We start from the raw sequence: 16,527 nt of genomic DNA on the forward strand, positions 1-16,527 counted from the left end.
ATCACTTGAGCAGATGGTAATTTGTATTTTTTTTATTTTTGTATTAATTTGTATGAAATTACAAGTAATTGTTTTAGTTATTTTGCATGTGAGATATAGGTGGTTTCTCAAAGAAACAGGAGGAGCCGAGCGTGCCAAATGATCCTTCATATTAATGGATCGAAGACTTTTGCTATGACCATGAGTGAGATGGTGTGTGCATAATATAGTTAATATAATTATATATATTGTTTTAATAAATAATTATTGTACTATAATTATAGAATTTTTGTTTGTGTTGCTATGTAGGAAGCACGATGGGTTCAATTCAGAGGCATGGAAAGCTTGTGATTTGAAATTTCCAAATTTTGCAGCTAACCCAAGAAATGTGCGTCTTGCTTTATCAACTGATGGGTTCAATCCATTCAGGAATCTCAATACCAGTTACAACATTTGGCCTGTTGTATTGATTCTGTACAACTTTCCACCTTGGATGTGCATGAAACAGAGTTCCTTCATATTATCCATGATTATTCCAGGAAGGAGAGCACCGGGTAATGAAATTGACATGTACTTGTACCCATTGATAAAGGAGTTACAAGAATTATGGACTTCTAGAATACAGACATATGACTCTTATGAAGAAAAAAAATTTTCAACTTGCGTGCATCCCTTATGTGGATAATCAGTGACTTTCCTGGATTGGGAACATTATTTGGTTTGAATGTTCATACTGATCTCGCATGTCCAGTGTGCAACTTTGACGCGCAGTCCATTTGACTTCTGCATAGTCAGAAATGGTGCTTCATGGGACATAGACAATTTCTTGATCAAAGACACAGATTTGGGTTACAACGTAACCTCTTTGATGGACAACAAGAAAAAAGAGGTCCTCCTTTGATTTTGACTAGTGAGGATATATTTCAACAACTACATGATGTTGATATTGAGTTCAGAAAAAGTGATGATGTTGAAGGAATTAGCAGAAAATCACAGGGGACTTTCACAACAGCTGAGCCTATGCAGTGGCGTAAGAGGAGCATTTTTTTCACTCTTCCTTATTGGAAAGATAATTTGTTACGGCATTGTCTAGATGTTAAGCATATTGAAAAGAATGTATGCGATAATGTCATATTCACATTGCTTAACGATCCTGGAAAAATCAAAGGATCACCTTCAAGCACGAAAAGATTTACAAGCAATGGGAATTCGTAAAGATTATTGGCCAGATCAAAATGGTAAATTTCAGCCAGCTAAGTTCACATTGACAAATAGAATAAGGATATCTTCTTGATGATATTGAAGAATATTGTTGGATGTATCCTATGGAAAGGTATAAATTTTTTAAACTTTATTTATCATCTTATACTTTCAGTTAATTGGATTTTTTATTTATATAATGTTTACTTAATTTATAACTCATTTTTTCAATTATTCTTTAAGGTTTTTGGGTAAATTAAAATCCTATGTTAGAAATAAAGCTTGGCCAGAGGGTTCAATAGCAGAAGGATATTCAAGGGGTGAGGTTCTCAATTTTTGCTCAAGGTGCTTTGATGATATCAACACATCGTACAATTGTCCGCCTCGAGTTGATGATCGCCCTCAACATGCTTCATCCACAGCAAGCATTTTGTTCCGTTCTGTTGGTAAACCTGTTGGAGGATATGAAAATATAAAGCTTACTCCAAAGGAAAAATTACAGGCACATAGACATATGTTAATAAATTGTACTGAAGTTGATCCTTTCATTCAGTAAGATAATCATTAAAATCTCATATTTACCTTTCAAATTCTATACTCATTTTTTTGTAGAGAGTTCAAAAGTCATGTGAAGCATCATATGCGAAGTCACGCAAACACATCTATAGAGGTGGACAAACGAGTCCATAGGGAATTTCCTACTTAGTTTGCACGCCGAATAGCAAATGACAACATCTCCCACCCATCTGATCTTTCTATTTTTGCACTTGGTCCAATTGATCATGCACGTAGGTTTACATCATATAATGTCAACAGATTTAAGTTTTGCACAGTTGCACGTGATCAGAGTTTGCTTATCCAGAACTGTGGAGTTTTTGGCACCTTTGGAACTAGGAGTTATGCAATGATCAGCGATAACAATATGACTTTTGGGGGTGTCCCATATTATGGGAAGCTTGTAGACATTATTGAATTAAATTATAATGGCTCTTTCACTATAACTCTATTCAAGTGTTCCTGGGCAAACACCACAACTTCACGTGGTATCATGACTAATGAATTGGGCATAACATCTATCAATTTCTCAAGGCTTATTCACACTGGTGAATCAGAGGATGATGAGCCATATATACTTGCTTCGAAGGCACATCAGGTTTATTATGCAGAGGATGAAAAACATAAAGATTGGAATATGGTCATTCATCTCAAGCCTTGAGACCTTTATGATATGGGTGATGGTAATGAGATCAATTACGAGAGTGACCCATTCCAACCAACTAACTTGGATAATTATTTCCCTGATAGAGATGAGAATTAACCCCTTCTTAGGTACATATTATTCAACTTAAATTTTTATTAACTACATTTCTTATATATATTTAAAATAAGTTTATTTTTACCATTTCTTTTCATTTATTTTTTCAGGGATGATGATGAAGACTGAAATGTTCAAGAATCTTTATATGTATATATAATTTTCTTACCATAAATATGAATGTATTTCAGCTAAAATATAAGTATATAAAATTTTATTTATTTGATACATTATTAGAAAATAAGTTACTCAAATTTAATAATTTGCAACGGTTTTTGCTACAACCACTGCAAATGCATGAGTTTTGCAGCGGTTTTTTTTTGAACCACTACAAAAGTTTAAAAATTTGCAGCGGTTCTTAATAACAGCTATCGTAACTGCTACAAATTTAAAATTTTTTTACAGTGTTTATTATCTTAACCATGGCAACTTTAAAATTTTTGTAGCGGTTTCGTAACCGCTGCAAAATTCACATATTTCTTATAAATACATCCCAATCTACTCGCCATTTTCTCTCCTTTTTTTTTCTCTTCTCCTTTCGGCTTCCCTCTTCTTGTTTTACTCTAGTTTCTGTTTCACTCATTTCATCAGAAGTAAATTATTAAATATTAATTTAGTATATTTCTCTTTTTTTATTTTTATCAATTTTATCCATTTTTAACTTTTTTCCCTCTTCTTTGCAGGCTCATATCATAACATATTTTTATTTTATACAAATTATTTATTACAGACGAAAATAATTTTTAATAACTAGTAATAACACATCAGAATCTAAATTTCTAATAAAATATACAAATTACAAAAAGTATATATATTTCATATTTTTAAACTAGTCATGTTTTTTTAAATATTTGGTGAATGAAAATCAAAATTATGCAAACAAAAAAATCAATTACAAAAATAAATAAATTAATATTTTTTAACTAAAAATGTGTACGAATTTGAAATTAAAAACATTTGCAGCAGTTTTAAATAACCGCTACAAATATGAAATCAGCAAGCGTTTGTAGCGGTTATTGAAAACCACTGCAAATTTGAAATCAACAAGAATTTGCGGTGGTTGTCAAAAACCACTACAAATTTGAAGTCATCCAAAATTTGTAGCGATTATTCAAAACCGCCGCAAATGCTATTTCAGAGGAATTTTTCCCTCCACATTTGCAGCGGTGAGGAACCGCGGCAAATTGTACTTCTAAAAATATTTGCAGCAGTTATATCATGATTTTACAGTGGTTTTTACAACCGCAACAAATAGTTGCAGCGGTTCTGACAATAACTGCTGCAAATATTTGCAGCAGTTTGACCACATTTATAGCAGTTTACCGGAACCCCTGCAAATTACATTTGCAACACCCGTTTTAGTAGCGGTTCTGGATACCACAGCAAAGTCATTTGCAACGATTAAAACTGTTACAAACACATCAAAATAACCGCTACAAAGTACTCTTTTTTTGTAGTGACAATTAACAACTTAAACTAGTGAGCAACTAAATATGGTAATAAGCTTTTGTTCAAATTTTTGCAAACAAAGGGGATTCATCCCTAAAGCATCCTCATGACATTCATGCCAGAAGTTTGACAATACACCCTACCGAACAAATTCAACACTTAATTAATTTGACATGGACACTTTTGATGTTACAACAAATAAGCTATTCCAAGTAATAAGTAAAGTATAACAAATCACAACTCTGCAAATAACAGTTATTTCAAGTAACAATACTGAATATGGAAATAACATGTTTACTATTGTAAATAACAATTGAAGTATAACAAATTACAAATCTGCAAATAATAACCATTCTAATTAACAAGATTGAATATGAAAATAACAAGTTCACCATTATAAATAACAACTGAAGTATAAAAAATTACAGCTTTGGGAATAGCAACTGTTGCAAGTAATAGTCAAACTTGTGTCCCCAAACTAAAGTAATAGTCGCTGGTGCTCCAGATGTAAAGCTTGATAAAATTCAAACCACATAATAGAAACTTTTAACATATCCAAAATCATATAAAGGTCATCAAGTTACTGAACATATGATTACAAAAATCATTAATCATTTTTTTGGGAATTTGATCAAGTTAATTAATTAATCATGCATGCTTGACCCACACACTAAAAGACAAAATCTATTTCAATTTCATTAGTGATCAGCGCGCAAAAAAATATAATGATAGAAAGACCAAATCTTGTATAGTTTGTATTATATAATCTACTTGCAAACACATACTCAAATCTAATCAAAGTCTTATCTAGAAAAATTTTTATATTAATTTTGGCTTGTGTTTTTAGCCATATGAGTGGTAGCCAGAAACTGATAGTGAACAAACCACTATTCACCTTTCTTTCGGTCAAATTCCTAAGAAAACAAGTTAGAGAAAAAGAAAAAACAATCGCAGGTTGGACAAAAACGAACCTGAAATTCTTAGTAATTTTAGGGGACAACATTGGCGAACAGCTCCATCTTGTATCAACAATCTTTTCACAGAGGAAGAAAAGAGAGTGAGAGAAGTGGGGAGAGATGGGGGTGGCATTGAGGAAGGAGGTGGGGAAGAGGAAGTGGGGTTGGGGGAGAAGGAAAAGAAAGATGAAGGAGGGGAGGAAAAAAATGATGGAGAGGGAAAGAAAGCGAAGAAGGAAGGAGGAGAGGAGGAGATGGAAGAAAGAGGGAGGAAAAAGAAGAGGGGCATTTTAGTCTTTTCACTATTATTTTATATTCGTGATTTAAGACTTGGTTTCCTGAGGCAATTAAGCTAATCTAAGAACCTATTTCACAATTTCATATATTCAGGGATTTTTATTTGGAATTTTTCCTATAAATACTAAATAAATTAACTAATAATTATAGACCTGACTTTCTCTCTCCACGTTCTCCCTTCACTAGAGCCTGAACTCTGAAGTCGCTATCCTGTTTTACTTTTTCGCAATATTTTGTTTTTCCCCTTGTTGGATCCAACCAAATTATTATTTAGTACTCCTCCAGTTTTTAATATATGACCTAATTATTAAGTTAATTTTAGTTTTAAATATAACACCTATTTATCATATTTATTAATTTTCTCTAAATTACCTCTATGGATACTCCCTCAATCATAATCAAGTAGAAGAGGGAGATGAGGTATTAAGAAAGATGATTATGGTATTAAGAAAAATATGTCACTTTTCTTATAATTAACTAACTTACCTAACTTTCTTAATCTAATTAAATTAGTTAAATGGGTCTTATATTAAAGATCGGAGGAGTATTATTTATGTAATTAAGAGAGAATGTCACTAAGCAGGCCCGTGCCTTGGAAATTTTGAGAAAGGTAATGAAACGGAACAAGTTTCTTGATTTCTTATGATGTCCCTCCCTCTTTTCTTCACTCTCTTTACTGCCTTCTTTTTATTGCCAACGTCATCGTTGCCACTCCCTATATCATCATGCATCAATGCATAACTTTAACTAACTAAGTAAGTACCACTAATTAAGTCTCGAGGGACTGTTGGTATACAGTTTTTTTTTAATCATCATAAAAGACCAAACTAGTGTTTTGAGAAAGTTTAGCTAACTCATGACCAATTGTAAATTATCATATACTATCTCTGGTCCTAAATATAAAATTTAGTTTGTAATGTAATTTACATTACAAATTACATCTCATATTTAGGACCAGTAGTATTTTTAATTTACAGCTCAATTGTGAAGAAAATCTTATAAATAACAACGATGTTCATGTTAATAGATATTACAGTATTGCTAAAACAAGGATAATATTTTTTGGTTGCCCAAAAAAATTAATTACTAGGATTGTCATTAGTAATGGCAATTTGATGATCAACCGGTAGTTGGTTAAAGCTTATCAAACGGGTCGGCCGAAATTGGTCTTTTACATTGATAAGAAATTCCAATAGTCTCTTGGTATTTAATTGGTATTAATTTTTTGGGAAAAAAACAGAAAAATGCTACTTAAATTTCAGAATCCCCAAATGGTATGTTAAATTTCAGAAATTCCAATTTGGTCTCTTGAGACCAAATTGGGATTATTATGTGAAAGGAAAAGACCAAATTGCCTCTGATTTTAAATATTATTTTTAAAATATCACAGCCCCTACTGGCCGGCCGATCACCGGAGCTTCGGCGGCGGCAGTCACCAGAGCTCCGCGCGACCAGCCGACAATTGGTCACCGGAGCTCCATCGGTCGGAAATTTTTTTTTGAAAATTTTTACAACTTCAGTATAATGGTTAACAACTTTTGTAATGCTATTAACAACTTCAGTATAGCAATTAACAACAGGGTTTTTGGAAAATTCAACAAGCTCCGGTGACCAGAAGCAACTGTTTTGAAAATTGTTACAACTTCAGTATAACAGTTAACAACTTTTGTAATGCTATTAACAACTTTAGCATAACAATTAACAACAGGTTTTCTGGAAAATTCAACAAGTTCCGGTGATCGGAAACAATTTTTTTGAAAATTTTTACAACTTCAGTATAACGGTTAACAACTTTTATAACCTTATTAACAACTTCAGTATAGTGGTTAACAACAGGTTTTTGAGTTTGTTAAAGGCATTACTGAAATTATAAAAATGCTACTTTTTGAATTTTTCGAAAAACCTGTTGTTAACCGGTATACTGAAGTTGTTAATAGAGTTACTAAAGTTGTTAATCGTTATACTGAAGTTGTAAAAATTTTCAAAAAAAAAAAAAGACCGACGGAGCTCCGATGACTGTCACCTCCGGAGCTCCGGTGACCGGCCGGCCAGAAGGGGCTGTGATATTTTTAAAATAATATTTAAAATGAGGGGCAATTTGGTCTTTTCTTTTCACATAATAATCCCAATTTGGTCTCTTGAGACCAAATTGGGATTTCTGAAATTTAACATACCATTTGGGGATTCTGAAATTTAAGTAGCATTTTTCTCTGTCTTTTTCCCTAATTTTTTTTAAAGGAGACTTATTTGTAATTTTGATTGCAGTTATTTGTGGTTTTAAGGAATAGTTATTTTTAATTTTAAGAATATTTATGTCTAGTTTTTACCTAGTAATGTTTAAAATTACTAGCTTCATAACAAAGGGCAACACAAGATTGCCACAATAATTTTCAAATTTTAGGGTAATGACGTCACACCAACATAAACTTAGGATACCCATGCGAAAATACTTTATGGATAAAAATGTCATTTTAACCCGTAATAAAGTTATCATAAACAAGCAAATGTTAATAGGAAAGGAAAAGGACGCATAAAATAACGGTAGGACTTAGGAGTTGAGGAGAGAGATGAAAGGAGAGGAGTAAAGGTAATAGCAGGGAATTGGAAAAATGCAGAGAAGGCGAAGAGCAATTGTCATCCTTACGGTGGGCTTAGTATGCCTAATGATTACCCTAACACAGTCCGAAACTGAATCTATACCAGTGGGAGTGATTCTGGATTCGGATTCATCCCTTGGTTCACTGGCTCTCAGCTGCATCAACATCTCACTCCGTGATTTCTATTCCACGCATGATTCCAATTCAACAAAGCTCCAACTTCATTTCAGGGATTCCGGAAAGAATCTCACCACTGCAGCTTCTGCAGGTAAGTGCTTCTCCTCTGTGAACCAATAATGATGTTTATATCCAAAAGAGGTGACAAAAATAATGAGGTTAAGACTTTTTTTTTTTTTTTGGTTAATGTTTGTGAACTTGTTAGAAGCTCGAGCTTTGTTTCTTCCTCCATCTTTCTTTTTCCTGATGACAAGGAAACTGAATTCCTTATCTCCTCACCCCCTTCCCCTCGTTTTTGGGGGGGGGGGGGAGGGAAAAAAAAAAGAACCGTCTTTTCTGTCTTTCCTCTGCCTCTCTTTCTACCTGCCCCTCCTGTACTCACAATTACACGGTTTTGGATGTTAAAAATAGAGGCTCAACCCTTTTTTTTAAAACCCAACTTTTATCATTCTAAATCTTCTTTCGTAACATTCAGTATTTTAAAATAATTTTTAGTACGTTTAATATTTTAAAATATTTTTCTGGGCGCACTCTAAAATATGTTTTAATAGCACTTACTATTTTAAACTAATTTGAAGACAGTAAGTGTTATTAGAAACATAATATTGAGACCTAATACACTAAAAATTATTTTAAAATATTAAATATTACTAAAAATACTTTAAAATAATAGATGTTGACCTGGAAATAGTATTCAGCCTCCATTTTTACCTCCAAAATGGTATAGTTTGAGGTAGGGGATGGAAAGGATAGACCGTGGAAGTTGGTTCCCTAAAAGCCCAAATTGGTTTGACATTTTTCATATTTCTTTTAAGAAAAATTAATCTTTTAATTTTTTTAACTTTTTAATTCACTAAATTTAGTTGGTGTCATTCAGTTCTTGAATTTTTAATTTGCTTAAAATTTGATGTTTAATCTTTTTATCATTTTAAAATTTTGTCTATATCATCCCCAGCCCGTTACGAGTGTAGTATTAACCCATGTTTAGTATGAGGAAAATAGAAGAGAGGGGAGGAAAAAAATTTTAATAAGCTTGATTTAAAAATTTTGTCTATATCATCCCCAGCCCGGTACGCCAGTCACTTCGAAAAGAGCTTATGGCTGAGCTTCGTGATGAGATGAAATCTATGGTCTCTAGCATACAAATTGGGACAGTTCAACAACAATGCACATCCCAGGTTTGTAATCAATTTCACTTAAATTAATGTTGAGTTTTACCAACGTTTTTTTAATTTAATTTAATACTTGCATTTCTCTCATTTAGGATTCCCCCATCTTTCCTAGCACTAAAAACAGTTGTAATCCACTGGGGGCATTGGGAGAGCATGATCCTAGTAGTCCCACGCCGGACTTTGGACAACCTTGTTGTCTTCGTTTAGAGGTCCCAAGGATGCGTGTTGTTGCTGACGCTCTCCTCTACAATCAAGGGAGCACTATCCATCACCAACATATTCAAGAGGACCAAGCGAGGGTTACAGTTACGACTGTTCGAGAGGGAGAGACAAGTGCGGATGTGCCATTCCCGACTGCTGAAGTTGTGAAGTTAGGTCAGGCAATTGGAACTTTCATTCTTTGGCCTAGACACCTTGTTGATGAGGAGATAATACCTGTGATGGTAAGAAAATGTTATTCTATACTGTGTGCATTTTTTTAACATAATACTTATAATACTTATTATGTTTATTTGATGTTTCATTAGGACCAGGAAGATGTTAATAGATATCCCTGCTTGGCAAAATTATATGAGGAATATAAAACAATTAACAAGGTCGACATAAAGATGCCTGTAGGGATTGTGGGTGAAGAAAAATCATATTTCTTTGGACTTGACAACAAAGACATCAGGGATTTGTTATCCTTGAAGGAGTTGGACATAGCATGGGTTCAATTAGCAATCATGTAAGTTTACTTTTTCATTTCTAACTTAAATTTCTAATCTCTTACTTTCACATACTAATAATTATCTTATTTCAATTCAATGATAGCTTCTTCCATAACAAATGCATGTCATCAATGGAGAAAAGAAATTTGTATGGATATTTATGCCCTGCAAGTGTCCAGAAGAAGTACAACCCACTAGATAGGAGAATCAGATATGTGGGCAATACAATTGGAGACACTAAATTACCTTGTTATTTGGCACCAATTATTGAAGGGCAAGTAGCTTAATTATATTTATTTATACATACTTAAATTGTTAAGAATTATTGTGATATCCAGTAATGTATAAGTCTTACTCTATGATGCAGTTGTCATTGGAGTTTGTGTGTTTCTTGTCCCATTGACAATGTCATCTACTGGTTTGATCCCTTGGGTCGTCGTCCAAGCGATGAGATGAGGGGCTTTTTCAACACGTAAGTACCTTAATGTAGATCAATAATTTTGTTTTCAATATAAATTATTTAACTTGTGCTTTCATTTGCTTATAGGGCTTTAAAGACTTATTATATAACTGATGGGAAGCGTTCCGGGAAAAATGGCTCAACAACTTGGGTATATCCTAGTGTGAGTACTTTAAATTGAAGTTCTTTCATTGATGGCAGTTATTTTATATATGAATTTGGATTATCATTTCCTTGTGATTTGCAGTGTGCTAAGCAACAAGGGCTAACAGAGTGCGGATATTACATTATCCGTTATATGTTTGAGATTATTGAGAGCGGATGTATTACAAAATTTGATGAGGTAAGTAAATATAATTTTAGTTTTATAATAGTTGAATTTTTAAATTGAATTGTTACTTATTTTATTTTCTTCCTATGTTTAAATTTGTTCATTTGTCAATTTACAGATTTTTGATAATGATTGTTCATATACTATTGATGACATTAACTTCATCCAAGACCTTTTGGCACAGCAACTGCTTCAAGAATTGTGGTCCAGGGATTGAGCAAGTTTATGTTTAGAGACAATAGGATCAATATTGACTTTTGTAATTTGTTCTTCTTTTTTGACTAGTTAGTTAATTAATGTGTCTATATAGATGAAGTTATGATGTTGATATGTCTTGGCTGAAAATATTGACTGGTTCATACTATTTCAACTTGCTGGAAAGTGGCTATTATGGCTACTGTGGCTGTAGGAGAAGCAGTATATACGAACTGAATCTTTTTTAAAAAAAAAACAGACGTGAATTCACGTCTGTTTATCAAAAAACAGACGTGAATTCACGTCTGTTAATTTTAAAACAGACGTGAATTCACGTCTGTTTTGGCAAACAGACGTTAATTCTCGTCCGTTCCAAACAGAAGTAAAAAGGGGGTACTTTTTATGTCCCTTCTTTTCATGTCCCCTGCAAAACAGACGTAAAAAGTCATCCAAAACAGAAGTAAAAAGTCTTCATTGTAGTAGTGATTAAAGCTCTAAAGTTAAAAAGAAAATTATGGATTTTACTTCAAATTAGATAATTTTTTTTTGACAAAACAAAAAACCACCCACAACACACAACGAAAGCTTAGCTTGCTTTAGGCTGCTGGACTTGGTGTTTGATGTAAAAAGCGTGCTCAAGCCTCGTTATTTTTTGAATATAAGCTGAATGAAATAATAAGTGAGATCACCAACCGGTGTTTCATCCTTATAAAAGGGGTTTTGGTTGTTTAACCAAAAAGTCTTGAGTTCAAGTCTATATGAATGCAAAAGAGTTCTTTGGGAGGCATACATTTAATTAGACAAGATAATGCTCGAATCTAACCTAGATTAAGCTTAATCTAATAATAATGTCATTAAGCCTTAATGCTATCAGCAACTCATAGTACAATTTTTAAATTCTTAAAATAAAAGTAAAAAAATAACAAAAATATTGTAGTAAATAGTTAAATAAGAATAGTCATTAAAATTTTGATAACTCTCAATACATTTTTTGAATTTTTAAAATAAACATAATCAATAATAAAACTAAAGTAGCCAATAACTTAATAAAAATAATCAATAGCTAAATAAGAATAGAATCACCTTTGACACTCCTGTAGAGGGTACTCTTATTTGTCCTCCAGTTACCTCCCTCATATCATATCTTGTGCGTTGAATTATATATACAATAACATTGTTTCCCATTGTACCATAAAACACATTGTAAACTGAATTTCTACGTTCATTCAAACATTGACAATCACTCACCCTTCACTCCTACGATTGCATTGAATACAAGTGGTGCTAGCCACTCGTGTGTTGGTGAGACAGGAACAAGCGTCGCCAATTAATGGTTTAGGGATGAGGCAAAGCTACGAGCTGGTGAAATGATTCTTCAAGCCAAATCTGTATAATTGAGAATGGCCAAACGGAATAATTGTAAAATTTCAAAGCCAATGGTTCCATCACACCCGAGCGGGGACAATGGCATCAGAGAGTGACACATCCAGGTCGCAATACCGTTAAGTTGAACAGTGACGTTGGGCTGCGCGAGAAAAGGTCTTCACTTCATTTTCCCTCCATCCCCACATCTGCTTTAGATCTGAAGGAAGGAATGGGAAGATAGAGAGTGGAGGAAAAGGGAGCAGAGAGACCTCTTCTGTAAGGCCCACCTTGCCTCCAGGTTGGAGTGCTCAGGAAACATTCTAAATGGGGAAAAAATTGTAAGGGGCAGTTTTATTCTCTTTTTTTCCGACCGGAAGCACTTTTATCTTCCATTCCTTTGCCCCAGACGCTGCATCAAAAAAATGGGAAATAATTGAGGACACGTGTCACGCATCCATTGAACCAAGGTCCATCATATTCATGCTCATCTATTGGGTCTCCTCTCATGCATGATTCAGCCCGACACGACACCACATTATTCATGTGTTGCGTTCACTCTCCCACATCACTCCAGCTAACGTCATATCTGTTCCCTTTTTTTTTTTAATCAAATAATCATGGAGCACCTCCAAAATTCCGCCTAACTTTTTCTTTAATTAAAAATTACTTTTTTTTTCAAAAAATAACTAAAAATGAAATGTTCTGATTTTTTTGTTTTCTCTTAATTATACAGATATGTTCTCTATTTTGAAAGTCCAAACCATTAACGGTTTCAAGAATATTCTGAAAAGATTTTTAAATATAAGTAGTATTTGGATTGATTTTTGGAATAAAATCAAATTAGGGTTCTTAAAGGTATAATTCGGCCATGACTTATTCCTGGGGAAATCTTGGTGCATCCTAAGTTTCATTCCCCTTTCTTTGTTTCCCCTCTTAGAGATTGGGCGAAATTCAACCTTCAGAAAAGTATAGGCAAGAATTCTTCTCTACAATGGGATTTGGTCTGGGGTGTTGCCATTTGGAAGCTGTGGACTTGGGGCAACTATTCAATCTTCAAGATATTGATTCGCGAAACCAACAAATCCTGATTTAATTATCAATCACTCTTGGAAACTGTATGTACAAACCAATAAAGAACCCTTTGTAAAGGGTAAACCACAGAGCACAAATTTGCGATGTGGACACTCCCCCCATTGGGGTGGATTAAAGTCAACGTCGATGGCACTATGGTATCAACTTCAAACCGAGCAAGCTGTGGGGGAGTCATCAGAGACCACAATGGGAGTTGGATTGCTGGGTTTGCCTATGCACTGGGAACCTGTTCAGCTCTTGAATCTGAGGAATGGGCGGCCTTTAAAGGACTCAAACTAGCTTGGGACATGGGGTTTGAGAAAGTGATACTTGAATCAGATTCGAAGATTTTGATTCAGACGATTACAAACTGTAACCACGGTACCAAACACAATCTTGTGGTTTTTCAATTACTACAGATGCTGAATCTCCAATGGGAAGTACAAATTCTGCATATTTCTAGGCATCAGAATCGTGTTGCTGATTCTTTGGCCAAGGGGGGGCTCTCGTCTTCGGATTTCTTTCCTTCTTGCCCACTTCATCTTCGGACTATGGTAGCTGACGAGAGTTTGGGAACTCCTTCCCCTTCTTAATCTGTAAAGCTGGGCTTTGCCCTCTCCCATGCCAAAAAAAAAAAAAAAGATTGGATTCGCTTAGATTTGGATCCAACTTATCTGTTATTAAGTCCTTTCATATCCTTCCATTGATCCCAAGCGTGCAACAATTTATCAAAATTAATTATTTTAATCAGTACCTTTTTATCATCTTAAAGAAATAATATTTCTCAAATTTAAGGTGATTACATAAGAAATATATTAGTGCGATAAACACATCATATATCTTACTCTTTTAATAATCCCCCTCTTGTCATGTTTATTCTTTGTTATTTCAGCAGGCTTATTTTATCTTCGGGGAAAAAAAATTAAATTTAGAAATAGCTAAGAATAACTTACTTCCCAACAACAACTTCATTGATTTTTTTTAATGCCAATCCCATTGTATTCTGTCCAAAATAAAATACTCTGATTCTTAATATAAGATTTTAATAACTAATTTGATAAAAACTAAAAAAAAATAGACTGAGTTAGTTATTTATAACAAATATGTGTTGATTTCCTTAAATTTCTTTTATTTAATCATAGATATTAAAATTGCATTTGGCTGGGAATACTTTATAATCAAAAAAGATATTTTTCAGAATATATTATAAATTTGTGAGATAAAATAAATTAAAATCTTATATTTAAGACTGTTAACCTATTCTTATATTTAAAATAGTAAATAACAGGGTTCCAGTTTTTTCCCCTGGGGGTCATGCCAATTTCCGTTATGGGCCAAACCCAACCCACTTCGCTTAGACTGAATCTTTCTAGTCACCGGTCAGCACAAGGATAAGGCTGTCATTGCCGGTAATGGCACCAAAGGGGTTGACTGACGATGACGAACATAGACACAGGTCAATGCTTTGCTTTCTAATTTTCCATTCGTTTATTCCGTAGCCTTTTCCAATTATCTATTGGAAAATTTTGGCCAAAAAAATTATCTGTGAGAAAATAGAGTCTTTAAAAATTGAAAAATACACCCCATCAAGAAGGAATCTTCTTTTAATAGAGACAGAAAGATGATCCAAAAGGCGCGTTAGTGGTGGAAAATAAGAAGGTTTCCTAAAATCTTCCCCATGGGACCCAAGTTGATGGCATGACCGGAATACCACATTTTAAAAAATTATTTATTTGAAATTAAACTAAACGTATTTTTTTAATAATTAGGTGAAATTTTGAGGTGAATTTTACTATTCATCACGTAAAAATATAGTAGATTTATTATAGCTTTTATAATATATACTGACGTTGACATATTGATTAATGATTTATCTGCACGTCAATTTATATGTTCGAGAAAAAGATACATCTAATGATTTTTTAAAGTTTTCAAAAAGGAGCCAGAAAAGCGTAAGTTTAACTTCATTTACTTTAGGCGTCTGAAGAATTTGGTGGAGGGAAAAAGTGGAGTCAGTGGAGGCTAATAACGAAGAGTAAGAAAATTGTGGGAAACCATAATAGAGTTGATGCCTGTTAACGGTGAGCGTGTATTACTGGTGATCGCTGAGATAAGGCAACGGTTTTATCTATAATTCATGAGTTTTTATTACTTATTAGCTTTATTGCCATAATATGTAGGTTAAATCTGATTATTTTATATTTGGATATGTTCTTAGCAATGAAGAAAAAACCGGACCGGACCGGATCGGCCGGTTCAACCGGAAAACCGGTGAACCGGCCTCCAGTCCAGTTTGGTTTGAAGAATAAACCGGTTTTGAATCAAACCGAAATGAACCGGAAAAAACCGAGAAAAACCGGTAAGAACCGGCAAAACCGGTGGGTTGGGTGGGTTACCGGTTTTCTTTTTCTCCCCTTCTTCTTCTTTACTCTTACCATCTCACCACCGGAGAAGACATGAACACGGTTGAGAGAAGTGGTAGAAGCAAAAAAAATCATGAAAAGAAAGATCCATTTGGAAGCCTCTTATGTGTAGTCTCAACCCTATGCTCGTGGAAGAGTCAAAGGCAAGGAGGAGGATAAATACCAGAGTAGAATAGATGTGCAGAACGAAAGAAAAGGTCACTGTTTATTTTCTCTATCTGAGAAAGAACGAAAGTGGAAGAGGGAGAAACGACTTTCAGGCTTTGAAGTTCTGAACAAGAAAGAGAAGAACCAAGATAAAGTACTCGGCTGTTCACGAGGAAAGAGGAAGAAAAAGTAAAAAAAATCACCTTGTGATGGACATTCACGTGAGAGAGAGAAGGAAAAGATAAAAATGTAACCTATAAAATAATGAAAAAAAAGGATTGTATTGGACCATGTGAGGAAATCAGAAAAAGACGGGAAAAAAAGAAAAAGAAAATAAAAATAAGATAAAAATTATACACATAAATATTTTATAATTAAATTATATTATTTTAATTATTACCGGTTTAACCCAGTCTAACCCCGATCTAATCCACTGACCCTTAACCCACTATCTTGACCGGTTTAGTGTCCAGTCCGGTTTTTTGTTCCTTGGTTCTTAGCTCCCTCCCTCTCGTTGATCTTTAATTTTAATTTATTAGTTTTTTTCAATTGCTTAAGCTTTTGTTGTTTAGGCTACAGGAGGTCGCCCCCACAACAACGTAAGAAACTTGTGATGATCAAATTTACTTGATTTGTAAAGATTGATGCGTTATGGTTCTCTTTCGTCTTATTGCTCTTTATTT

General features: G+C 33.8%; 1 long non-coding RNA gene across 1 annotated transcript; it reads left to right on the plus strand.

The window, feature by feature from the left end:
- The first annotated feature begins 10,590 nt into the window (after window positions 1-10,590).
- On the plus strand, window positions 10,591-11,024 carry LOC114742291 (uncharacterized). Its single transcript, XR_003739848.1, has 2 exons — window positions 10,591-10,655; window positions 10,762-11,024. It is a non-coding gene; the product is annotated as an uncharacterized LOC114742291 (long non-coding RNA).
- The last annotated feature ends 5,503 nt before the right edge of the window (window positions 11,025-16,527 follow it).

Source organism: Neltuma alba, unplaced genomic scaffold (genome assembly GCF_004799145.2).
Source record: "Neltuma alba isolate B1F8T4 unplaced genomic scaffold, ASM479914v2 tig00003699_pilon, whole genome shotgun sequence".
Classification (NCBI taxonomy): Eukaryota; Viridiplantae; Streptophyta; class Magnoliopsida; order Fabales; family Fabaceae; genus Neltuma; species Neltuma alba.